The sequence below is a fragment of the Bos indicus genome, chromosome 10 (assembly GCF_029378745.1).
Source record: "Bos indicus isolate NIAB-ARS_2022 breed Sahiwal x Tharparkar chromosome 10, NIAB-ARS_B.indTharparkar_mat_pri_1.0, whole genome shotgun sequence".
Taxonomy (NCBI): Eukaryota; Metazoa; Chordata; class Mammalia; order Artiodactyla; family Bovidae; genus Bos; species Bos indicus.
This window is the reverse complement of record NC_091769.1, coordinates 31,355,523-31,380,778: the sequence shown is the minus strand read 5'-3', so window position 1 is coordinate 31,380,778 and position 25,256 is coordinate 31,355,523. Positions and strand designations below refer to the sequence as shown.

Below are 25,256 nucleotides of genomic sequence, written 5' to 3'. Positions count from 1 at the left end.
ATATTATAACAAATTCAATAAAGACGTTAACACTGGTCCATACCAAACTAAAAAAGAAGTGTAGGCCTCAAATTAAGAATTGTATGCCTTTTTGGTATTCAGGCCAAACTGCTAAGAGAACATCTCTGATCCAGAGGGAGGGTACTGAGTGACTCACTCACTTTGAGGGCTTAAAGAAAACAATTTAGCAAGGCTTTCTAGATTGGGTCTTTTGAGAACTAAAGATCTTTGTGCTGTCCTTTAGGTTCCCTTTAAAATGGCATCTTGGAATAAGATGAAAGCCAGCACTGCATTTTCTAAGCATTAGGAGACTTAGTGTATTTTATTTCTTAGAACTTTGAAGGCTACAGGCAACTGCTAAGTCATCTGACAGCCTCAAGTGCATCTGTGGTCATGACAGCATCAGTACCGTGCCTAATAGAATTATGCCAAGACCTGACCCTTCCCCTGATTTCTTCTGATCCTGAATTTTCTCATTGTCAAGAATTCTGTATAAATTCCTATTATCCACTTAAGGTAGATGTCCTAAAGAAGGCATGAGAAATTACCAGAAGCAAACAATAAAATTTATTCACTTAAATATGTAAATAAAATGACAAAATAGGCAAAAAGAAAAAAAGCATTTTAGGTATGGAGTTTTTGTTGTTGTCATTTGGTTAAATCTTCTTTATGATTTTCTTTTAGTGATGATACATGATGATTTCTTGAGTGTTCAAACCACTAAAACATTACTATCAGTATATTCCAATAAATATAGTGACTGTTGTTTACAGTGATGAGCTTACTTGATGTGGTGAAGTGTTCCAGTTTTTGAAGATGGAGAGAAAAAGGTATTTTGTTCTTTTATGATGCATCAGTAATAAAAAGTAAGATACAATTTCTCAATTAGAAGCCCCTTAATATATCCAATCAGCTCAGGAACATCAATGGTGGTGGTGGTGATTTAGTCACTAAGTCATGTCCAACTCTTGTGACACCATGGATTATAGCCTGCCAGGCTCCTCTGTCCATGGGATTTTCCAGGCAAGAATACTGGAGTGGATTGCCATTTCCTTCTCCAGGAGAATCTTCCCAACCCAGAAATCAAACCTGGGTCTCCTTCATTACAGGCAGATTCTTTACAGACTGAGCTATAAGGGAAGCCCATCCATGTTCTCAGGAACACCAATATTCTCACTTAAAACCAAGATAAAGAGAAACCCTTGAGATATTCCCGTCATTTCAGCATATCCTCAAGGCTAACCAGGGATCAAGTTGTGCTGTTTTCACTCACGTAAAAATGTCCTTGAAAGAGGGGGAGGGAGAGTGTGTCTTGGTCCCCACTCTCACCTCTGGTGACTCTCCGACTATAGTGTCAAATGGATTTTAAACAGTCAGCTCTGTTGACACCATTATCTGCACTGTCAATCCTTTGGTGTAGTTCTTGCTTTCATGTTCTGCTGGAATAATTAGCTTGATGCTTGCATGTGTGCTAAGTCACTTCAGCCGTGTGTAACTCTTTGTGACCCTATGGACTGTAGCCTGCCAGGTTCCACTGTCCATGGGATTATCCAGGCAAGAATGCTGGAGTGGGTTGCCATGCCCTTCTCCAGGGGATCTTCCCAACCCAGGGCTAGAACTGGCATCTCATAAGTCTCCTGCATTGGCAGACAGGGTCTTTACCACTAGCACCACCTGGGAAGCCCAATTAACTATCTGTTGCTTATTTTTCTCATCCTTTGCAGGGCTTGCCACCCAGCAGGAGGACTTCAAACCCCAACGTTCAATTACCTCCTCCAGCACAGGAGAGGTGTTAAAAGTAGTAGAGTCAAGCCAATAAAGAAAACTCAAGTTTTATTAGGCTGATTCATCATACAAATTCTCAGTTGACTATAGTTTTTTCATGAAGTAGGAAGCAGAGAACAAGTCTATGTAAGGACTAGGGCTCAAGCACAGCCTTCAGCTTCTTTAACTAGAGTCAGTGCATCACCAAACGGGTTTGTGATACAGTTTGTTGTATAGGAATGCTCCTGCCAAAATAATACTACTGACTCCAAAAATGACAGACAACAAGGAAGAAGTCTTGGATTCTTCTAATTCCATAGGCATCATTATCAGGAACCTCCAAAATACACTATACAAAAATTTTAGTGCAACCAGTTTAAACCTGCAGTAAGCTCATAGAAGATCTCTTTTTGATAGCTCTTTATAAGATACAAGTCTGAATGGAGAAAGTGTAAAAGCTAAAAGGAGTCAGAAGAAAAGAAGCAATCTCAGCCAGCAGTCTCAGGGTTAATCTTTCATTTGTGTAAATACCACATAAGCAGTCCTTGCTGTCTAAGCTACAAAAGATATGGAGTTATGAGCCCTTTGAGCAATTTAATGCTTACAAGTTTGGAACTCAGATTCAAACTGTTATGAATTCCCAGAACACCAGACAAATCCTTATGATTGAGGACATATGTGATGTCAAATACACACATGATCCTGGATCATCCTTGTTGGTGCTCTCCTCCAGTTAGCTAGATAATCCAACAAATACATGGATATATGTTGCCTGCTGGAAGCTCTGAGCCAAAAAGAAAACTGTCAGCCATTACCAAGGCCGGACTTTATCCCGACCAACCTACCTGGGAACACTAGAAATTCATTCATATTTTGATATTTTATTGATTAACTAGATTAATAACTTTGGTTTTTGAATGCCTTTAATGTCTAGGGAGGAGTGTCAAATTGTATCACTTGCTCAAAATAATATGCTCATTGCCTTATTCTTCCCACTCACCACTACTTATGACACAATACACTTCTCAAACTCACTAAAAATGCATCGACAGCATTAATCACGCAAACTAGACCCTTGGACTGCAAAGCTGAACTTTCCTACAGGCAATGCTTCAGTGTTCTGAAAAGTTCAGGGATCTCTCTAATTAACTGTCTAAAGGGGAAAAAAGAGGATTTAACACTTTATTTTGCCAATCAAAAAATATCACTGCTGTGGTCATTAGGTCTTGGCATCACCAGGATTGCACATCTACCCACTCTGTCTTGTTAGCAGTATTTGGTCTTTCATATGACAATTACTTGCAATGTGTAGTTGCTGTCTCCTAGCCGGGATTGAGATGGGGAGAGAGGGGGGAAAAGCCCAGCAATTACTGTGCAATACTCAAATCTGCCTGCCAACAGGAGAACAGTGATTTGTGAGACACATCAAGAAGTGCTGGCAAGATCAATCTGCGGAGATCCCTCTGATAGTGGAATAATGAGTTGACAAAGACCAATGTTCAGTTGGGTCCAAGCCCAATAAGATTACTGTTCAGCATCATCAATATTGTCTCTGTTTGGAACTGACACAATCAGACTGGAATCAATTGTATTTTCCACAGCACTGTCACACATGATTTTTAACTTTGGCTCACAACTCTGTAGAGGAGCTTGCAGATGTTGGCAGATTTTTTGTTAACTTACAGGATGTCATTATTAAGTAGGAGTTGCACCCCACAGTAATTTGTGGTTCTGCAGTGTTTCTCTGAGGTCTGTATATTGAAGAGAGAAGACAAGGAGGAAGAGAAGGAGGAGATGAGAGACTCGCACAAGAGAGATTTTTTGTGTAAACTCCCTCCTTTTGTTTTTGTTTTGTTTTTTACTGTAATGACCAAATGGACTGTATGGACTATAGCTCGCCAAGCACCTCTGTCCGTGGAATTCTCCAGGCAAGAATATCAGAGTGGGTAGCCATTCCCTTCTCCAGGGGATCTTTCTGACCCAGAGATTGAACCTGGGTCTCCTGCACTGCAGGAAGATTCTTTACCATGGAAATCCATTGACCAAAAACCATGTGACAATATGTAGGCTAGTTCTTAGCTTCAGCTTAATTTAAGTTGAAGATCAAAGATTTTTACTGAAACAGAGAATCATGAAAATTTTTCTGCTATGAAGCAACATAACAATAAAATTGTTATATTTTACCACTAAAAGACAGAGGGTATATGTAGATGGCTGTCTACAAAACATTAGAAGTTATTTAAGGAGCTAGAAAATCTAATAGATGATTTGATTTTTAAGCAATCTCTAGTCTCCTCTAGTCATTATTCCCACTAAAGAAAGGAATCAACTTCATGAGACCCATTTGTTTCTTAAGCCTTACTCAAATGAGCATCCTAGACCCCTGATACTGATAGATCAAGTTATCCAGTAGCAAAATGTGGCTCATGGCTACAGAATTACACACTGAAAAATCAAATAAGGGACAGGGGCTGGATTTCTCTTTTGCCACAAGCATAATGCCATAAGGACATGCCTGAATGTTCCCCATTGAGATCCACCTAAATGTAAATAGTGTGAGAAGTGCCCCTGCAGAGACAATGCAACTTGCTATTCTGAACTCTCCAACTTAATAGGTTTAAATTTTAAATTTAGGTCTTTAAACCTGATCAAAGGTCAGTAATCCTGTCCCATCAAATCTCCCACTTGTTGTAGTGTACCTCTCTCCAGCCCAGGATGACATCAGTGGTTCAGAATATTATGTGAAGCGGATATTCATGGTGGCCTCTCTGGTCCCTGATCACCCCTGACACAGTCTTTGTCCAAGCCCTGTTGGTCCCTAAGAGACAGGCATGCGTCCACCTTCTTGGGCAGGATATCTTTGTGGAGCTTAGGGACCTTGTTACCTACCGTCTAGCTTCCCCAGATGAATCAGTCACTTCCTCTTGATACCCTGCTTCTGCACCAAGGCTCTGTAAGGAAGTGAAAGCACCAATTTCAAAGTATCTCAGGTTACAGTGGCTTCTCCTTTAAGAGAATCTCCCTTTTCCTTCATACTCACTACAGTAAACAACCTCCTCCCCTCCAAGGGTTTCACTGCTTTCCCTTTCCCTGAAATAACCGCCTCAAAGAGGTCAGGTTAGAAAACAAAGCTGGTTACTTTGATTTTGACCCATCACAAAGGGCTTGAGGGAAAAAAGGCCATTTCAAGATGAGGTTGGAAAAAATGAGAACAAATCACAAATTAAAATATTAATAAATAATTCTGTCACACCTGCAGCTAGGTGGCCTTGAAAAAGTCCTAGAATAATCCCAAATCTATCACCTCACTGTAATCTCAGATCTAAAAAAAAAAAAAGAATACTTATAAGGATCAAAGGAGGATGTGCATGTGAAATGTTTTGTTGATACTAAAATGTGAGTGGCAGCAGTAATTCTTCATTTTTTAATGCCCCTTGCAAAGCAGATAGCAATTTGCAGGTAAGAGATGAGGAAAGAAAGAATAAAGTCTGGTCTTCCATATACTTGATTTCTTAGGTGGTTTGGATATGGTCCAAACAAACTGCTCTACTGGGCTCCAAGCTAACTGAAATCCCTGGAGACTTTGCAAAATCATTGCATTCAGCACTCCTCTGGCAGACTAAGAAATGCCAGTTGCTCCATTAGGCAAACTCACAGAGGAGCAGCTCCATTCTCATGGGGGTTCCCAACATCAGCTCAGCCTTAAATATTACGAGCATCTAGGGAAGCAGGGGCGTGAAAATGTCAGTGTGTGTGAGTGGTTTGAATCTCTTTGTGTGCAGCATTGAAGACTTGAGTGTCTCTGGAGGGCATTTAAATAAATGCCAATGTTCAGGGCTGGCTTTATGTATAAGTGGATTAAGCCTCTGCCTGTTGGGTTTAAATATACCAAAACCATCCCTGACTGAAAATGGAATTCCTATCAAATCTTTCTTTAGCCCTGGAAGTACTTCCTTAAGGAAATGCTTAATTTGACTTGTATTAGATATTACTTGATATCTAATAAATAGAGAGAAGCAAGGATCAGTTTACCTTACCATTACCCAGTAGAATTGTGTATCTTGAGGGTCCAGGACAGAGGAAGAGTACATTATCTTGTGAAGAAGAAAGTCAAAGCACGCATGGGGGACAAGGTGTTGTGGGTACTGAATGGAACAGGTAGAAAACCAAAGCAGAAGACAGTGTGCATCAAGGAGATGTGTGGTGGGTCTAGGTACCAGATCAGAGAACAATGAAGAGAGGATGTGCCAACTGAAGAAAGAAAGGAAAAGCACAAAACATTTGCCTCTGCTACAAATGCTGGCCAGTGTCCTTCCCTCATTCTCATTCACAGATGTTAATTAAGCATGAGTATCATAGACAAATGGGGCTTCCCTTGTGCCTCAGACTGTAAAGAACCTGCCTAGAATGCAGGACACCCAGGTTGGATCCCTGGGTTGGGAAGATCTCCTGGAGAAGGGAATGGCAACCCACTCCAGTATTCTTGCCTGGAGGATTCTATAGACAGAAAAGCTTGGTGGGCTACAGTTCATGGGGTCGCAAAGAGTCGAACATGATTGAGCAACTAATGCTTTCACTTTCATCATAGAGAAATATTTTCTACAAAATATGTTCAGTAAAATTTGACAAACATGGGCTGAAGGCACTATTCAAACACTAGGAACTATGTGTCTGGTCTGTAGTTCAAATCCACCATATATTAGCCATGCTGCTGTGTGTGCTTGGCTTAGTTACTTAGTCCATAGGGTCACAAAGAATCAGACACTATTGAGCGACTTCACTTTCACTTGTGTCCGACTCTTTGTGACTCTATGGACTGTAGCCTGCCAGGCTCCTCTGTCCATGGGGATTCTCCAGGCAAGAATACTGGAGTGGGTTACATACCCTTCTCCAGGGGATCTTCCCAACCCAGGGATCAAACCCAGGTCTCTCACGTTGCAGGCAGATTCATTACCAATTGAGCCACCAGGGAAGCCCATATATTAGCTATATTAGCTATATATTCATAGCACTTACTTTATCTGAATCTCAGTTTCTTCATCTGGAAATTGATGATAATAGTATCTGTTGGACTACATAGAGTAAATCTAAGCATATCCCCAAGAGGATCAACCGTTTCTCCCACTGACAATATGTAGGAAAAGAAACCAAATTCTTTCCCACTATTGTTCTGGGAATAAGATATAAGAAAATGGGCTAACATAGTAAACTGAGCCCAGGCTCACTGCTGGGTCTGTCTCTTGCTTAGACTCCAAGGTGGAAATCATATTTTTGGGACTCCAGTTGCCTATTTAATGTGTTTTTATGGTCTTCACATATTTTTCTCCATGAACTCTATTGATAAGCAGTTGTGGTGAGAACCCAAAAAAGGATACAACCTCATACACATGGACTGATATTTACAAAGGTTCCTTTACTATCCGCCCTTTTCTGCTTTTCTAGGTTTTACACTAAGAGGCCCACCCTGTGAGTGAGACTAAGAATTGCAGTTAAGGGGGCTTCCTGAGTGGTTAAGATTCTGCACTTTCAGTGTTGGGGGCACGGATTCCATCCCTGGTCTCGGAACTAAGATTCCAGGTGAGTGAGACTAAGAATTGCAATTAACGGGGCATCCTTGGTGTTTATGATTCTGTGCTTTCAGTGTTGGGGCACGGTCTCGGAACTGATTCCACATGCCATGCAGCATGACCAAAAACAAACAACAAATGAGAGAATTGCAATTAGGAATATTCAGTGAACTACTCAGTTCTTTGCTAGACTACTGACTTGGCCTGCTGAAGCTGCTGCTGCTGCTTAGTCATGTCCAGCTGTTTGTGACCCTGTGGACTGTAGCCTGCCAGGCTTCTCTGTCCATGGAATTCTCCAGGCAAGAATACTGGAGTGGTGTGCCATTTCCTACTCCAGAGGATCTTCCCAACTCAGGCATTGAACTCTCTCCCGCATGACAGGTTGATTCTTCACTACTAGCATCACCCAGGAAGCCCTGACCTGCTGAAGAGTAGTTCTTAAACTACGAGACTCATAAGAATTAACTGGAGAATTTTTTTTTAGTGATGATGATTCCTGAGGACTCTCAGCCTACTAGGTTTTCCTTTCTGCTGTGAACTTTCCAGAAAGTACTCTAGTATTAAAAATTATTGCCTATTCATCCTTGTCTTGCTACAATTCAGTTTCCTTATTTCTTTCTCAATATGCTAAATGACATGGCCTGCATAGATAAAATTTGGTGTTATTTTTCAGAGGGTAAAAGGTAAATGTATCATTACAGAAAATTTTTCAAAATTATCCCAGCTTTAATGATACTCCAGAAACTCAATTTTACTGGAAAATGAACAATATAATGAACACAGAATTTTTTATATTATATATTTAATTTTATGCTCAAATAAAAAATAATTTTAACATATTTATGTATATGCATTTTACATTGAACTTTGTCAGATGTTTTGCTTAAGTCAGAATACCACTCCTTACCCAAGTTTCTGCATGTACTATAGCTGGCCTTATTATTGAATATTGTTATAACTGGAGAAAAAACTAAAATGAAGGAACAGAGAGTGAGGTAGTGTATTTCTTAGCTTTTGAGTCTATGCATTAAGAGTTCAATGTCCCCAACTCTCGTGAGAGATAAGAGGGAATTTTCAGTTTGATGATCTTTTTTTGGGTTACCCTTTCCTCATTTCTCCTCTTTGTGGGTTGAGCTGATAACATTAGTAATAAAGGAATATGGAATTTCTCAAAAGCTATAGCTTTGTGCTTCACTTTAGGAAGAGGTAGGATCGCAAAATGGTTAACACCATGGTTCTGGAAATAGATGGTTCTGATTCAAACCATCAACCTGCCGATTATCATCCATACAGCCTCTCTTTATCTCAATTTCCTCATTTGTAAAATGAAGGTGATACTAGAACCATGTCTCACAGAAATTCTGTAGGATTGAGTTAGTACATACAAAGCACTGAGAACAGTGTCTGGGACACAGACAGCAACAATTAATGTTGGCTATTTTATGAGAAAATATAGGTGCTGTGTTAAGAAATTAAATACTATATGTGGTGAACCCTCATTATGGATATTAAATGTTATTATTTATTAAAATGCTCAATTAGGTTTTAAAATTTAAACTGCTAACAAATTACATTTAAATAATTTAGAGTCTAATAATATGGAAAAAGATTTCTAGGAGGAATATATTCAAAAGTTTTAAAAAGTCCTACAGAAAGATTATTGAGTTATTTCAGTTAATTGAGACAGACTATGACAAAGCAGACCCGAAACCACAGATTGGAAGGAATTTCAGACTATGGGATAAAACACATCAGTTGAAGAGGAAGTTAATAAATGGACATTAGGACAAGCACTAAGGAATCTATTACCACATATTAGGGAATGCAGAATGGTGGTGGTGGTTCAAGATATTCTTATCTCACCCATACCAATGAGATAAGAAAATCTAGATAGAGTAGCTCCTCCCCCTCCATGGGGATATGTTCCAAGACCCCTTATTGTTGCCAGAAATGCGGATAGTATCAAATCCTCTTTCATACTATGTTTTATAGTTGCATACATACCTATGATAAAGTTTAGTTTATAAATTAGGCCTAGTAAGCTGCGGCCGCCGCTAAGTCACTTCAGGTGTGTCTGACTCTGTGTGACCCCATACACAGCAGCCCACCAGGTTCCTCTGTCCCTGGGATTCTCTAGGCAAGAATACTGGAGTGGGTTTGCCATTTCCTTCTCCAAGGCATAGTAAGAGAATGGTGGAATTGCCAGCATCACTACTCTTGTATTCTGGGGCCATTATTAAGTAAAAATAAGGGTTACTTGAACACAGGCACTGGGATACTGCAATAGTTGATCTGATAACTTAGATGGATAAGTGACTAATGGTGGGTAAGAGGGATGATTGACCTCCCAGCAAGACAGGGTAGGACAGTGCAAGATTTCATCATGCTATTCAGAATGGCCTGTAATTTTAAACTTCTGAATTGTTTATTTCTGGAATTTTGGACTGTGGTTGACTGTGGGTAATTGAAACCACAGAAACTAAAACTGCAAATGAGGGGAAATGACTGCAATGGTGATATATTCATAAATCTTAGCTAGACAGACCTTGGGAGAGATCTGTGGGAAGATAATGGGGAGCAGGGTCCCAGCTTAGAGCTGGGATATAAGATCAAACTCCTGCCATTGGAGTGAAGTCTGAACAGGAAGGCAGGAATTGGTCTAGCTTACCATATTCCTCCGTCCATGGGATTTTCCAGGCAAGAATACTGGAGTGGATTGCCATTTCCTTCTCCAGGTAGTAAAGAATAAAAATTCCGTTTTGAGAACTAGGAATGATTTGGTGGCTAGTTCCTAAACAGGTCATATTCTGGTAGATGTTAAACTGACTCCTCAGGGTTAAGGTCTGTTTTTTTTTCAGTTTGCCAATGTCTAAACTGCAGTAGTATAAATACTCCCAACATGGCTGATTTCAAGCTACCTATGTAACATCCACTAGCTGCATAATTTCTCAAAAATGAACAATGGATTTCCATGAGCCAATACAAGTCAGCTCCAGCTCACAGTAGGAAGTCTGGTTTTCAGAATATCAGTGATAAGTCAGAATATCAATCCTGAATCACCAGATTATCATCTAGACTAGACCTTCTGTGTGTGCCTGCCTGCTAAGTTGCTTCAGTCATGTCTGACTCTTTGAGACACTATGGACTGTAGTCTGCCAGGCTCCTCAATCCATGGGATTCTCCAGGCAAGAATGGGACCTTCTATATTCTTATGCTAAAGGCTGAGAATGCTCTTGAGACAGAAAGCAAGACTAAGCTTTAAAGGGAGGCAGTCAGGAAGTCCCAGTAGAAAGAAGAGATATGAGCAAGCTCCACACTCCCTGGCTGGCTACATACCAGCTACCCCCCTACTGTTTTATCTGCATGGCTTAGACTGGAAAAGGTGCAATTATGTAATCCTGAGCCAACAACACTGGCTGATCCCCCAGGTAGGCTCAACACAGAAAGTCTGGACATGCAACATGGACTCACCAGGGAATTGGTAAGTGCTCTTCCAGAAAAGAGCATTTTACTGTTTGTAAATTAAACTGCTTTATCCTAGAAGGAAGTTCCAAAACAATTGGTGACAATAATAACATTAATGGCATTACCCAGGTAAATATTACATGGCTGGCATTATTCAAGATCCTTTACCTTGATGGTCTCCAATAAACCTATCAAAGTGGGTTTCTACCACTATTCCTGGAGCTCAGAGCTTCACAGAGATGCCAGAAGGCTTACCAGAAGAAGGAAGACAAAGCCAGGGCATGGGGCTTTGTCAGCATAGCAGCTCCACATACATATATTTACATAATGAAGTTTCATCTAAGATGCCTTTTCAAAGAGGGACTCTATTGATAAAAAAAATGTTTGTGTGTGACCGACCAAACCTTTAAATAGTCCTACAAAACTGTTATGTATTTTTCTGGTTTAAAATGTTTAATTCTATCTAAGGTAAAACACAAATAAATTCACCTCCGTAATAAAACTACTATTAACCTTTAATTTATACCCTTCCAGATTTTTTTTAATGCACATGTATTAAGGTAGATTTTACTTTCTACATTTAACAGCCGAGGAAATGTATACTTGCTCAGAGTAATACAGATGAGCAGGGATACTAACTCAGCTCTGTCTTCTATGTTCTTACCAGGAAAAACAGGCAATTACCTCTCATTCTCTTTTTCACCATTTAAATTAGTCCCTTTGTCTTTCTGTGAAATCTAGTGTTATGACTAATGATGGCGCTCACATCTGCCTACTCTATCCCTTCTGAGTCATTTGTTCCCTAGAGGAGGAAGCCTCACACTAAATTCCATAATATGTATTACATACTCGTGGACAGAAAGCAGACTAGATAGACAGTTTATACCCTGGCCCCATGCATTGGTATAGTTCTTAAATGTTATCTCTTCCTTAGACCAGGCTTTCATCACTAAGCATTAAAATAATTTTAAAAGGGATAAAAATTGTTACAAACTTTGAAAGGTTTCAAGAGCAAATAAATGCTAGCATATCAATTTCACAGTCAAAGAATATTAAAATTAGATTAAAAATATACAATTAACCTAATACATTTTGAATTTGGACTAATTGTTTGAAATTCAGAAGGACCCCAGGATATTTTCCACTTGAAACACAGAAATAAAAAATTCATACTAAACAGGCAGAGTTGCCCTCAAGGTTGAAAACATTAATCATCGTGCATCTAACTGTTAACTGTAAAAAATCATTTTTCTTCTGATTTAAAGGGAATTATTTAGTGAGTGTTTTTAACTTCTCAGCTTTCTCAAGCAGAAGCAGTAACACAGGGTCAGGTTCCAGCCTCCTCTGCCCCTTCACGTCTCCCTTCTCTACAAAAAACTGCCTTTGATATACAAGGAAGCTCTTGGCCCAGAAAAGAATACACAAAGCCCACGAAGAAATGAGAGTCTGCTTGGAATGTAATTGAGATTTAGTTACTAAATTCAGGAAATGACTGGAGCCGAACAGTCTTTCTAAGAAGGTACATATTAACCCCAAGCAGACATGAACTTGAGGTGACAGATGAATCAGTAGGGGTGAGTCTTCACAGAACTTCCAAGTTTCTGACAATCATTCCATAGTTTTCAAAAAAGCATCAAACTAGAAGGAACGGCTTTAAAGAAAAAATTGACTTTCTATAAAATGGACAGGTATATTTCAAATCAGAAAGGAAATATAATAAATCAAATATACTTAATAGCCTATTTGTGGTGCTGTCTCATGGTCCAAACCATCACAGCTACCTATCTGGCCTACAATACTATGTGTGGGCTTGTCAGTATTGAAATCGCATTAGGTGGGGTACAAGGGAGCTTTTCTAATATAAAACTATATTCTACCAGAAATGTTGGAAAAAGACTCAAAAGGATTCATCATCTCTGACTTTGGGGTTGATATCTGTCTCACCAGAGACAAGGGAATTTTAGATTTTTTTTTTTTTTTAACTTCTGGTTCTGGACAACATTTTTGTCCTACAGTGCTGTAGATGGCATCCTTTCTCTGTATAGGTATTAATTTTAGAAAAATGTCCACTATCCATTAGCTAAACTTCGCTTTCTCTTTCAAACTACAGTATGAAGGTTAACCTTGATTATATGTCAAAGTAAGTTTTTAAAATGATTCTCCTTTCTTTCTCTTCTTAAATATTTGGAGCCATGGATTTTGCTATAAAATCTAAGGAATCTTGGGCTTCCCTGGTGGCTCAGATGGTAAAGAATCTGCCTGCAAAGCAGGAGACCTGGATTCGATTCCCGGTTTGGGAAGATCCCCTGCAGAATGTAATGGCTACCCACTCCAATATTCTTGCCTGAAGAATTCCATGGACAGAGGAGCCTGGAAGGCTCCTGACAGAGAGTCAGACATGACTGAGTGATCAACATATACACACAAAGTCACTGTCATCCCACCCTCTAATCCAGTTTTATACAGTGATCCCAGAACGGGACTATAAAAGAATAATGTGAGGACTCTTTGTACATAATTATTATAACAAAAATACCCCCACACGAGTAACAATTTTATATAACACTAACCAAATCTCTGGACATATGCTCTCTTTTTAAAATCATATGTTTGACCAGTAAAATAGATTGTTGTTATTCTCCTAATACCATACTGGATGATCAGAGTTTAGAGCAACATGTTTGTATTCTAATCATATTATAGAAGGTTCATTTTAGAAATGTGATTTATTCAGAGACTAATTTTAACCTAATTCCAGTATTGTTTATCTCACACATTTCAAAAATGAAATATATTGAGCAATTTACTTACTCAATGCTAGGTCTTGTGCTATAGGGACAAGTACTGCTTTACAGGTACTGATAATGTTACTACTTTCATAATTAAAGAAAATGCTAAATTTTAGTAGAAGCTAGTAAAAATAAAAGCACATTTTCTTCCCAGTGAAGTCTGTGGACTCCATGGACCTACATTAAGACAGAGCCTTATAAGTTATTACAGTCACTGTCCACTCTGCCCGTATCTTCTTGGATTCCTTTACTAATTACATGCATACCAGCTTCCAGTGTGCTTTTATTGCAAACAGGCTCTGCATCTGTAACTGGAAAGCAGGAAGTATAGGTATTTCTGTTACCTTGGGAACATCCCTTCAACAATGACTGAGATATACAGGAGTCAAAATATTCTAACTTTTTTTGCCCCAAGTTGAATTCTTTTGAGGTGTGATCACCATGGTCTTCAGGGCCACTCTGTATGATTAAGCCAAAGTTACAATTCTCGGATCTTGGATCCTTCTAGGTCCCTATCAGTTTTTCCCAGGAATATTCCCCAATAAAATACATGCACAAGAGTCTTGATCAGAGTGTCTCCTTCTGAGCTTGAGGCAAGACACACTTCATGGTTAAGACTTAGATCAACAAGGTAAAAAGTATAGATGTACATGCTCCAGCTTACTTTGTATAAACAGTCAATAATTTCCCAATTAAAATTTCATCTAAACTCTAACCAATAAACTATTCAAATTCATAAAAGACTGAGAAAGAATTAGGACAAATTTAAGGAGAGTCCACTTTCAGTAATAGCAGACTAGGTAATTCAGATTAAATCACCTCCTGAGGAAGTCCAGAGCTGAACAAAACACACATCCAAAAGCATATGTTTAAAGGCACAAAGGAACTAACTAAGTAGCCAAGACTTATCAGTTGAAGGTCTAGGGAAGAATAGAGACCCAGGGAGATGAGTGCATTTTGAGGGCTCCTTTTCCTCTGAGGGCATCTGTTAATTTAAGAAGCGGGAGCCTCTTAAGTATAAGGGACCAGTATCAAGTCGAGGGGTCTCCAAGGAAAGAAGTGCTATGAACTCCTACTGCTTTGGGTTAAGATCTAGAAAAACTGTGCTGGAAAAGCAAGGGCAAACTAAAGTCAGATAAGACCCTAGAATGACTATCATGCAGCTTTAAAGAATCCCAATGCCAGACACCAGATTAACTTCCCTGAATGAGTTTCTACAGAATATTCCTCAGGCATCTGGAAGAAACAAATACTATCTAGAAGAAGACATCATCCCAGTTCTCATATTATTTTTGTAAACAAATTTTCACATAAAAAAAAAAACTAACCAAGGATGCAGAGCCACAAAAATATAACCTTAAAGACAGTAAAAACCACATTAAACAGGCTCACAAGGGTTCAGTATAAATCCTATAGATCTGATTAGACACAGGTGACACAGTTAAAAGACCTATAGTTTCAAACATACAGTTCAGAGTCTGATAAAGAGAAAAAAGAGAATGAATCAAGGGCAACATTTGAAACATAATGGTTGAGAATATTTTAAAATTAGAGAAAAATATCAAGCCACAGATTCAAGAAAACTTATGAACCCCAAAAAATAAATACAAAGAAAGCTATCACAAAAGATATATTAGCAAATCCTGAAAAGGTGTAGATTATAGGCTATTTATCAACAGAAACAATGAAAGATAAAAGATAATGCAAAAATATATTTAAGGTATTGGAAAAAATTTGCTGTCAACTTAAGAGTCCTAGTTTTCTATAATTTTTCTTCTAGAATAAAAATAATTCATCTAGTGAAAGTGAAAGTCACTCAGTCATGTCTGACTCTTTGTGATCCTATGGACTATACAGTCCATGGAATTCTCCAGGCCAGAATACTGGGAGTGGGTAGCTTTTCCCTTCTCCAGGGGATTTTCCCAATCCAGGAATCAAACTGGGGTCTCTTGTATTGCAGGTGGATTCTTTACCAGCTGAGTGACAAGAGAAGCCCAAGATGGAGTGGGTGGCCTATCCCTTCTTCAGCAGATCTTCCTGACCCAGGAATTGAACTGGGGTATCTTGCATTGCAGGTGGATTCTTTACCAACTAGCTATCAGGGAAGAGCTAAATACAGCTCAAACAAACTCAGAGAATTTGTCACCAGCAGACCTACAATAAATAATGCATTACGGCTTTCTTCATATGAAGGAAAATAACCTTAGGTGGAAAACAAGGGAAAATTGGAAACTTACAAAAGCAAATATTAATAAATATTTACTACAAAATATTTACATTTTTCACTTGTATTTATATACAAAAGAAGGAGAGAGTAAGTGAAATTAAATTATTTAAGAAGAGACTAAGAACATCAATTAATATTAGACATTTGTAAGTCAGGGATAAATGCTGTAATTTTTAGTATAATCATCAAAAGGATAATAAATGAATTATGACTTCTATGCCAACAGAATCAAAGAGAAATTATGAAAAATAATTACTCAAAAAGAAAATAGAAAGGAGAAAAAGGAACACATATGCACAAATAGAAAACATATGAAACAATAGTATATTTAAGCCAAATATATCAATAAATACATTAAATGTAAGTGGACTAAATGCTTCAATTAAGACAAAGATTGTCAGATGATTAAAAAGAATGCAAAAGAAGCCATCAACAAAACAAAAACATAACCTACAGAATGGGAGAAAATATTTGCAAACAATATAACTGACAAGGGGTTAATACCCAAAATACACAAACAGCTCAGACACCTCAATATTGAAAATCAAACAACCCAATCAAAAAATGTGAAGAAGACCTAAAAAGACATTTTTCCACAAAAGATGTACAGACAGCCAATGGGCACATGAAAAGATGCTTGATATGGCTAATTATTAAAACAAATGCAAATCAAAAGCACAATAAGGTATCAATTCCCATCAGTTAGAATGGCTATCATCAAAAAGTCTACAAGTAACCAATACTGGAGAGGATGTAGAAAAAAGGATATCTTTGTATACTTTTCATGGGAACGTAAATTGGTGCAGCCACTAAGAAAAACCGTATGGAGTTTCCTTAATAAATTCAAAATAGAACTGCCATATTATCCAGCAGCCTTACTTCTGGTTATATATCTGGAAAAAAACAAAAACTCTAATTTGAAAAGATATATGGATCCTAATGTTCATAGCTGCATTATTTACAACAGGCAAGGGCCTGTGTACAATGGACCCAAGGGCCCATCAACAGATGACAAGCTTAAGAAGATGTGGTAAATATACTGGAATATTACTCAGCCATAAAGAATGAAATCTTGTCCTTTGCAGCAACACAGATGGACCTAGAAGGACACTATAATGATCAGAAGTATAATTCAGCAGAAACTTATAGCAATTCTAAATATATATGCCCTTATCATAGCCTTAGGTATATAAAGTAAAAACTAATAAAACTAAAGAGACAAATGGACAATCATGATGAAAGATTTTTCTTAGTAACTTGATAAAACACACAGACAAAATTAGAAATCATATAGATGTATTTAACAATATGATAATAAACATATTTCAAACATGGCCATCATTTCAGAATACATATTCTTTTCAAGCATATACAAAATTGTCCCCAAACTTACCATTTCTTGGGTCATAAAGCAATTCTAACAAATTTCAAAAGAACAAGAACATATAGAATATGCGCTCTGATAACAATGCATATAAAGTAGAAATACGTGGAAACAATTTGGAAAATCCCTATGTTTGAAAGTAAGTAATATACTCTAAATAACTCATGGATGAAGTAAAATAAAAATGGAAATTAGAAAATATTTTAAACTAAATGATAGTAAACTATGACCTCTCAAAACTTATGGAATGTTGCTGAAGTTATTTGTAAATGGAATTTATAGCTTTAAATCCATATATTAGAAAAGAAGAGAAAGTAAAACTTGATCTTTTTAAATTACAAAAAGAACAGAAATTGCAGCCAAAGAGAATAGATGAAAGTATGTAAGGAAAAGAGGAGAAACTGCAAATTAAACATATATAATAGAGAAAACCAACAAAATCAAATTTGTTTTTTAGGACTAATAAAATTGATAAACCCTGATAAAACTGATTAAAATTAAAAGAATGGTAGGCATAAATAACCAATATCAATATTTTAAATTGTACTTTGGCCACCTCATTCGAAGAGTTGACTCATTGGAAAAGACTGTGATGCTGGGAGGGATTGGGGGCAGGAGGAGAAGGGGACGACAGAGGATGAGATGGCTGGATGGCATCGCTGACTCGATGGACGTGAGTCTCAGTGAACTCCGGGAGTCGGTGATGGACAGGGAGGCCTGGCGTGCTGCAATTCATGGGGTTGCAAAGAGTCAGACACGACTGAGCGACTGATCTGATCTGATCCGATCTGATAGATGCTACAGATATTAACAATGTCATGAAAATAAATTTGAAAATTTAGATTAAATAGAATATCTAGAAAAATTAACTCTAAAAATATTGACCAAATTTGTAAAAATTTGAATAGATTACCTGTTCATTAAAATACACTAATTCAAGGGTAAAAAGACAAACCATACAGTGGAATATCTAGAGCACATAACTAGTAAAGACTCCTTTACAAAACTTTAAAAAATGATAACTGTGACAAACCAATAAAGAAAAAGCTGCCATTTACAAAGAGTAAGCCAATACAAACACAGAGTGTTCAACTCCATTACTAATAAGGGAAGAGGAAATTAAAACTACAATAAGACATCACAAGAATGACTATTATTTTAAAAATTTAAAAATAACTAATGATGAAAACGAAGTAGAAAAATCAAGTCTCTCTAATACTCCCAATAGAAGTGTAAATTGATTGGTACAGCCACTTTGAAAAACAGATCAACATTACCTTCTTAAATTGAGCATGCATATACCTTATCTCTCAGCAATTCTTCTTATAGACACCTACTCCACAAGAGTGCATGCACAAGGGTTCCAGGAAACATTCAAAAGGTTTAAGGCAGCATTGTCTGAAATCATCCCAAACTGGAAAGTACCCAATATCCATCCATTCAATAAAATACTATAGCAACATGAAACTTACAGCAACATGAAACTTCATAAGGAAGCCAGACACAATAGAATCTACATTGTATGATTTTCTCCATGTAAGTTGTAAAAACAGATAAAACTAAACTTTGACTTTAGGTGATAAAACTAAAGGGAAAAAAGTAAGGATGGTGAGTACCATGATGGGAGGCAGAGGGAAGGCAGTGATTGGAAAGAAGTTCCTAAGGTGCTAATTGATATTTCATTTTATAGGTGGCTACCCAGGTGTTTCCTTCATGGTAAATCATTGAATGATACACATTTGCTTTATAAATTTTTCCATATACATATTTTTAATAAAAGTCTTAAAGTAATTATTTTAAAAAATAAAATAATAAAGTTAATTTTTACTATTGGAAATGTTAATGTTACACAGTCTTTGTTTTTGATGTTATTGTTTGAATGGCTAGATTCTATTTCATAGATAATTTCAGAAGATTATAATATTGAGCAGCTCATAAATGACTGATAATTGGCATTTCTGGATATAAGTCCTTAGAAAACTCCAATAAATGCAGATTCATTTAAGTTTGGCCTGTTCTGTACTAGAGATGGGGTAGGGTATTTGAGTTATTCAATTACTCTAAATAGTAGAGTTACTATCTATATCATGCTGCTGTTGCTGCTAAGTCGCTTCAGTCGTGTCCGACTCTGTGCGAACCCATAGACGGCAGCCCACCAGGCTCCTTTGTCCCTGGGATTCTCTAGGCAAGAATACTGGAGTGGGTTGCCATTTCCTTCTATCCATATCATCAGTTCAGTTCAGTTCAGTCGTTCAGTCGTGTCCGACTCTTTGCATACACAAATTGTATATTTTTAAGTTGTTAGAATCCATTTTTAAAATCATTGTATACTACTAAGGCTGGGCATAATTAAACTATTAGTAATTTGAAAGGCAAAAGTTTACCTTGCTTAAGTCTGTCTAGGACAATCATGTGTGCGTGTTAAGTCGCTTCAGTCATGTCTGACTCTTTACCCAGTCAGGCTCCTCTGTCCATGAGATTCTCCAGGCAAGAATACTGGAATGGATTGACATGCTCTCCTCCAGGGGACCCTCCAGACCCAGGGATCAAACCAGAGTCTCTTATATCTCCTGCGTTGGCAGGCAGGTTCTTTACCACTAGTGCCACTGGGAAGCCCCAAGGATAATCATAATGAGCATCAGTTGTCATTGTACTGTTGACTTTATAGGAGGGCCAAGTAAACATAGGTTTTGGTTAATGGAACTTAAAGTAAGAGCATTTCTAGTTAGTGTCTCACAGGGCATTTATAGTGACGCCCTACCTGGAAAACCGAAATCCTATTTGGACAATATTTAAAGCATATTTTGTCATGAGTTTCAGTGATGAAAGAACTGCCTTTCTTCTCACTTCTTTCCTCTGTCATTACAATAATCTGTCCTAATCTTAAGGCTTATTAGTGTATGAACACATGCATATGCATACAGGGAATGGTTTTGAGTTTACATTTGCATAGATTTTTAGAGTAAACATCTGTTTTCTATAACTCCAAAAGACTTTTCAAGATTTATTTTTAGAGGGCAGAGGATCAATACACAGATAATACAAAGTTGGTGCTATGAATTCAAAGATAGTACTACTATGTACCCAAGACATTGCAATCCTAATATTAAAGATATAAAAGTAATAATATAAATGACTCTAGGGATGAAGCTGCCTATTATAACCACTGGCTGTTAGTTTCATACAAACTCTGAAAGTGGTCTAAAATTTCTAATTTTTGTGTGTAAGTTGAAATGTAAAAGTCTTTTGATGTTTTCCTGTTACTTGGTTTCAAATGCAAGGCTCTAAAATGTTGATAGTTTAATCTAAATATAGTCTAAAATGATGGAATTAGCCTCTCTCCAACATCAGCATATAACCTTCCCAACACACACACACGCACACACACACACACACACACACACACATGCTGTATCATTAAAAAAAAAAAAAATTACTCCCAATCTAACTTAGCACATTTTTATTATTATGATTAAGGTTCAACCAGGACTTTTAGACATCTTGTAAAATTTCAGTGGCAATGAAAAGTAAGTAAAATACTTCAAAGACAGGGTGAACTGACTCATAAAGTGCCCTGCCTCAGAGAACAATAACAAATGGTATCCTTCTAAGTTCAGAGACTAAGAAAAAGTTCGAGCTAAATCTATATGATTTAATTTTTTTCTCATGGAGAGAAAACTAACTTTCTCTACCTATACACTTCTATTTCTATAACTAAGTTTGATATGGTTCTAGTTTAAATAGAACAGAAACAAAGGGAGGAAGTTATGCTTGATATATTTAACATTTATGTCTTCAAGGTTGTTTGGAAATCTTTTAGGCAGTTTTCCTTTCTCCAAAGTTCTCTTCTGCTGTGTCTTTAATTGGAAGAGGTTTTTAAAAATTTTATATACTGTATATTCCATATATATATATATATATATAGTTCTGGGCATGTTATTTGCTTTCCTTAGAGACATAAATTGCTTTTGTTCATTTACCTTCTTTGAAATTCATTTCTAGTAGCTGCAGAGCTGCTGCTATGAGTGTTAATAGGCTTCTAACATAGCTGTCATTTCAAGTAATAGGTGCCAAGCTTTCAGCAGCTTATTAACACATTATAACAGCAGCCCCTATACTAAACAAACAAATTTCACAGAGGAGGACACAAGCAAAATTACTGTATATAAATATATATATTCTTATGTATACATACATACAGTATATACTTAGGACTTACCAACATGTTTGGTTCCATACATGATCAGCCCAGAATTGGCACTTTGTTTTTTATGAATATTCACAGGGAGAAAGAGTGGATCGGATTTGTATTTGGTCCCAAATGTGAGACGAATACAAACTGGTATAATTACTGAAAGATTTCCATCCTCTCAACCCAGCGCTGCTCTCAAGACCGAAAAATTGCAGACTTGTGGTATTTCACATCATGGAACTGTGCTAACGTGATCTTTCAGCGCCACTTCATGGGGGATGCTGCAGAGGAAGAAAAAGTGGAAATAAGCAAAGAAATACACCAACTGGCAAAACCACTGAGAAAGAAAGAGATGCAAATTTGAAAATTTGCTTCAAAGAGTCAAATTTGCATTTGGATATGAACACTGGACCAACTCTACAAACGCAAATATATTCTTCCAGATGCAGGGACAGACATATGTACAGATAAATATAAGAGTGTGTATTCATGCATGCTTTATATAAATATGTATAAATACACATACACACACATATATATACATATGCATGTGTATAGAGATACACTGTCCTTTCAAGTGTTTATATATTTAATGGTTTCATAAAAAATTTAAGCAGCTTTTTTGAAGACATATTTCAATGAAGGCTCTAAATTTTACATTGTAGTAAAAGCTAACCTTTTTTTCTGAGTATAAAAAAAAATCGCAAAGCAATTTGTAATCACCTTGTAATATATTCGGAGGTTGTAAATATGTTAAATTCTACTTTTAAATCAGTTGGATCATTTTCTAAAATTCACTAAATTTGTAGTATAAGGAGGATAACTTGATGGCCTCTAGCTATCTTGCAAGATTTAAGATGTGCGACTTTTATTGTCACTAATAATGACAGGTGGCATTATTAATTGTTCAGTAAGCACAAGTCTGAGCTAGTAACTTTATATTACTCCAAATGTTTCTATAATACTATCTCCTGACAATTTTCCAATATTGGGAAGTGAGAGAAATTCAAAACCAAAATGCCAAATTTAGTGATAGAATTTAAGATAACTGATTAACAATTGAGTTTTTCAAAACAACTCCTCCTCAATAATATTCTTGTTGGACTAGATGCAACTTAACATCATAATTGGAAGGAAAATTATTTTGAACTTTATAATAAAAAACAATAATTGATTTTAAGAAACTCTATTATAGAAAACATTCAGATCATATAGTGTGTGTGTGCTAAGTTACTTCAGTCCTGTCCAACTCTTTGCGACCCTATGGGCTGTAGTCTGCCAGGTTCCTCTGTCCATGGGATTCTCCAGACAAGAAACTGGCGTGGATTATCAGTGCCCTCCTCCAGAGGATCTTCCCAACCTAGGGACTGAACCCACAACTCTATTGTCTAACCTGCATTGGCAGGTGGGTTCTTTATCACTAGAGCCACTTGGGAAGCCCAGACTATATAGTACAAAGCCACAACTGACTATGCTTGCTTGCTTGCTTAGTCGCTTCAGTTGTGCCCAACATTTTGTGAACCTATGGTCCATAGCCCACCAGGTTCCTCTGTGGGGATTCTCTAGGTAAGAATGCTGGAATGGGTTGCCATGCGTTCCTTCAGGGGATCTTCCTGACCCAGGGATTGAATATGCATCTCCTGCATCTTCTGCATTGCATGCAGATTCTTCACCACTAAGCCACCAAGGAAACCCATGACTGACTATAAGAACCTCTTGAAGCTTACTTGCCATAATGTCATAATTCATAGAAATAATTAATGATGTTTAATAAAAAACATTTTCTTTTCAAGGTGAAAATAATAGTATGTAGGTAACAAAGTCCCCAAATTTGAGATCTATCCCAAGGTTCTCCCAGTCACATTCCTTACATTGGCTTCCATATACCCTGTATAGTAATAATTTGTATTCTCCCTTCATTGTGCTTATCTAGTGTTTAATACTTCAAGTTGTTTTTTATACATAAAAGCCTTTGGAAAATAAATAATTACTTTTATTTGATACTTTGGAAGTCCTTGGAGAAGGAAATGGCCACCCATTCCAGTATTCTTGCCTGGAAAATTCCATGGACAGAGGAGTCTGGCGGGCTCTAGTCCATGGAGTCACAAAGAGTCAGTCACAACAGAGTGACTGAGCACTGGAAGTCCTTCTGTGAATTATATCCTCACTACTTCACTCATTTCTAGACATTTCAGATCATATTGGTATATAGACACACTACTCACAGCTTTATAGAATAAGCTATTTCAAGACTGTGTCCTCTAGATACAAGCTCCTTGGGAGAGGTCTGTGTTTTATTTGTCTTTGTTTCTGTCTGCCATGTATAGTACCTTGTTCATGTCAGCTGTTTCTTAAATGTTGAATAAATGAACAAATTAATGAATAAAGACTAGGTCTACTCTGTTTTTCCTAATCTGTCTTAGCTCTTCCTGCTTAGTCAAATTCAATTTCATTTTCCCATAAATATCTGTTTCTAGTTCTAACAACAATCTATACCTTAAGTTAGAACCAGAGAGAAGAGAAGTGTCTGAAAGTTAGGACCTGATCTTTCTCTAAGAACTTCTTCTGTTTCTTTGCCTGAGTAAATTGATGCCAACAAAAAATAAATATGCAGTAGGGTCAGGGTTAAGGGTCCTTTTGTATGATTTTAGTAAAAACATATTTTTATAGAAAAGTATCTGCAATAGCCTCCCTAGAGTTTGGTCAAATCACCCCAGAATTTGGTTTCCAATGACAGTTATATGATATATGTGTGAAAATAATAGGCAGTGGTTTCAGATTATGAATGTTATTTTGGTTGACATTCTGAGCAACTACCATGATTTTAAAATAGGAGAGCAAAAGTAAAATAATAAATAAGAGGAAAGGGAAGAAAACAAAAAGATAACAAAAATTCTAGCTGTATCTTTACAGAAACTATTCCAGCCAATTTGGAAAGGCTGAATGCCACATGACCCATAAAATATGAACTTTGAGTTTCCAAACAAACTATGAGGGGAAGTTGCTCTGCATTTCCACCAGAATTTTTTTAAGTCCCCTATAAATATATACATGGTTGAATTCTTTGATTATAACACAACAATAACGGTTTGTAGAAAAATCTGTTTTCTACCTCAACATTGTTTATTCTATTTTAATAAGTCAAATAAACTTGGGAGACTAAGAAAATGTCACTTTTCCAACTCTGCTAGGAAGGAATCTGACAACTGTGACATAATCATTGAAATGCTGCAATTTGTTAAAATGCTCCTAATAATTTTTCCCTGACTTTTATTCAAAGGCTAACATATTACAGAGAGAAAGAGAAAGAATTAGACTAATGGTGATTAACATATTACAGGAGGGAAACTTACAATGATGTTTAATTTCAGAGTCAAAATGCTAGGGAGTTGGCACCTTCATAGAATCTCTGATCATGGGAGGGAGCAGGAGTTTGAAAAGAGTGCAGAAAAACATAGCCTTTAAAATAATGAACAGCTTTCCCGAGCCTTTCCGTATCACAAAAATACCCATATACCACACATGCATACAATTCCCAGGGTCTCATAAATTACTTTAGTGACAAAGGATTGTACCCTGAATGATATAGGTCCAGTACTACTATTATCTTGTGGATAATTGAGGCCATAAAATAGTTCCAAAGCACCTTTTATTTGTCATTTGCTGACAATTCAACCCACTCTCCTGTCTGCCATCCTCCATATTTAATGGGTCCCTATCGAAGTATGCAATACACTCGTTTGTATGGGAAGGATGTCTTCATAGTGCTATGCTGTTGCATATCCTTTACTTTCTTATCTTGTTCATCAGTCTACCTCCTGCTCTTTTTTCCCGTGACACCTCTGAGATGGTACCCATAGCAACACCT

At 37.2% G+C, this 25,256-nt stretch overlaps 1 long non-coding RNA gene across 1 annotated transcript in view; it reads right to left on the bottom strand.

The window, feature by feature from the left end:
• The window catches only part of LOC139185228 (uncharacterized), a 451,826-nt gene that overhangs the window by 29,347 nt on the left and 397,223 nt on the right, over positions 1-25,256 (bottom strand). The window contains exon 3 of the long non-coding RNA XR_011568793.1: positions 21,416-21,669. This is a non-coding gene — a long non-coding RNA (uncharacterized lncRNA). The remainder of the gene's footprint in view (positions 1-21,415; positions 21,670-25,256) is intronic.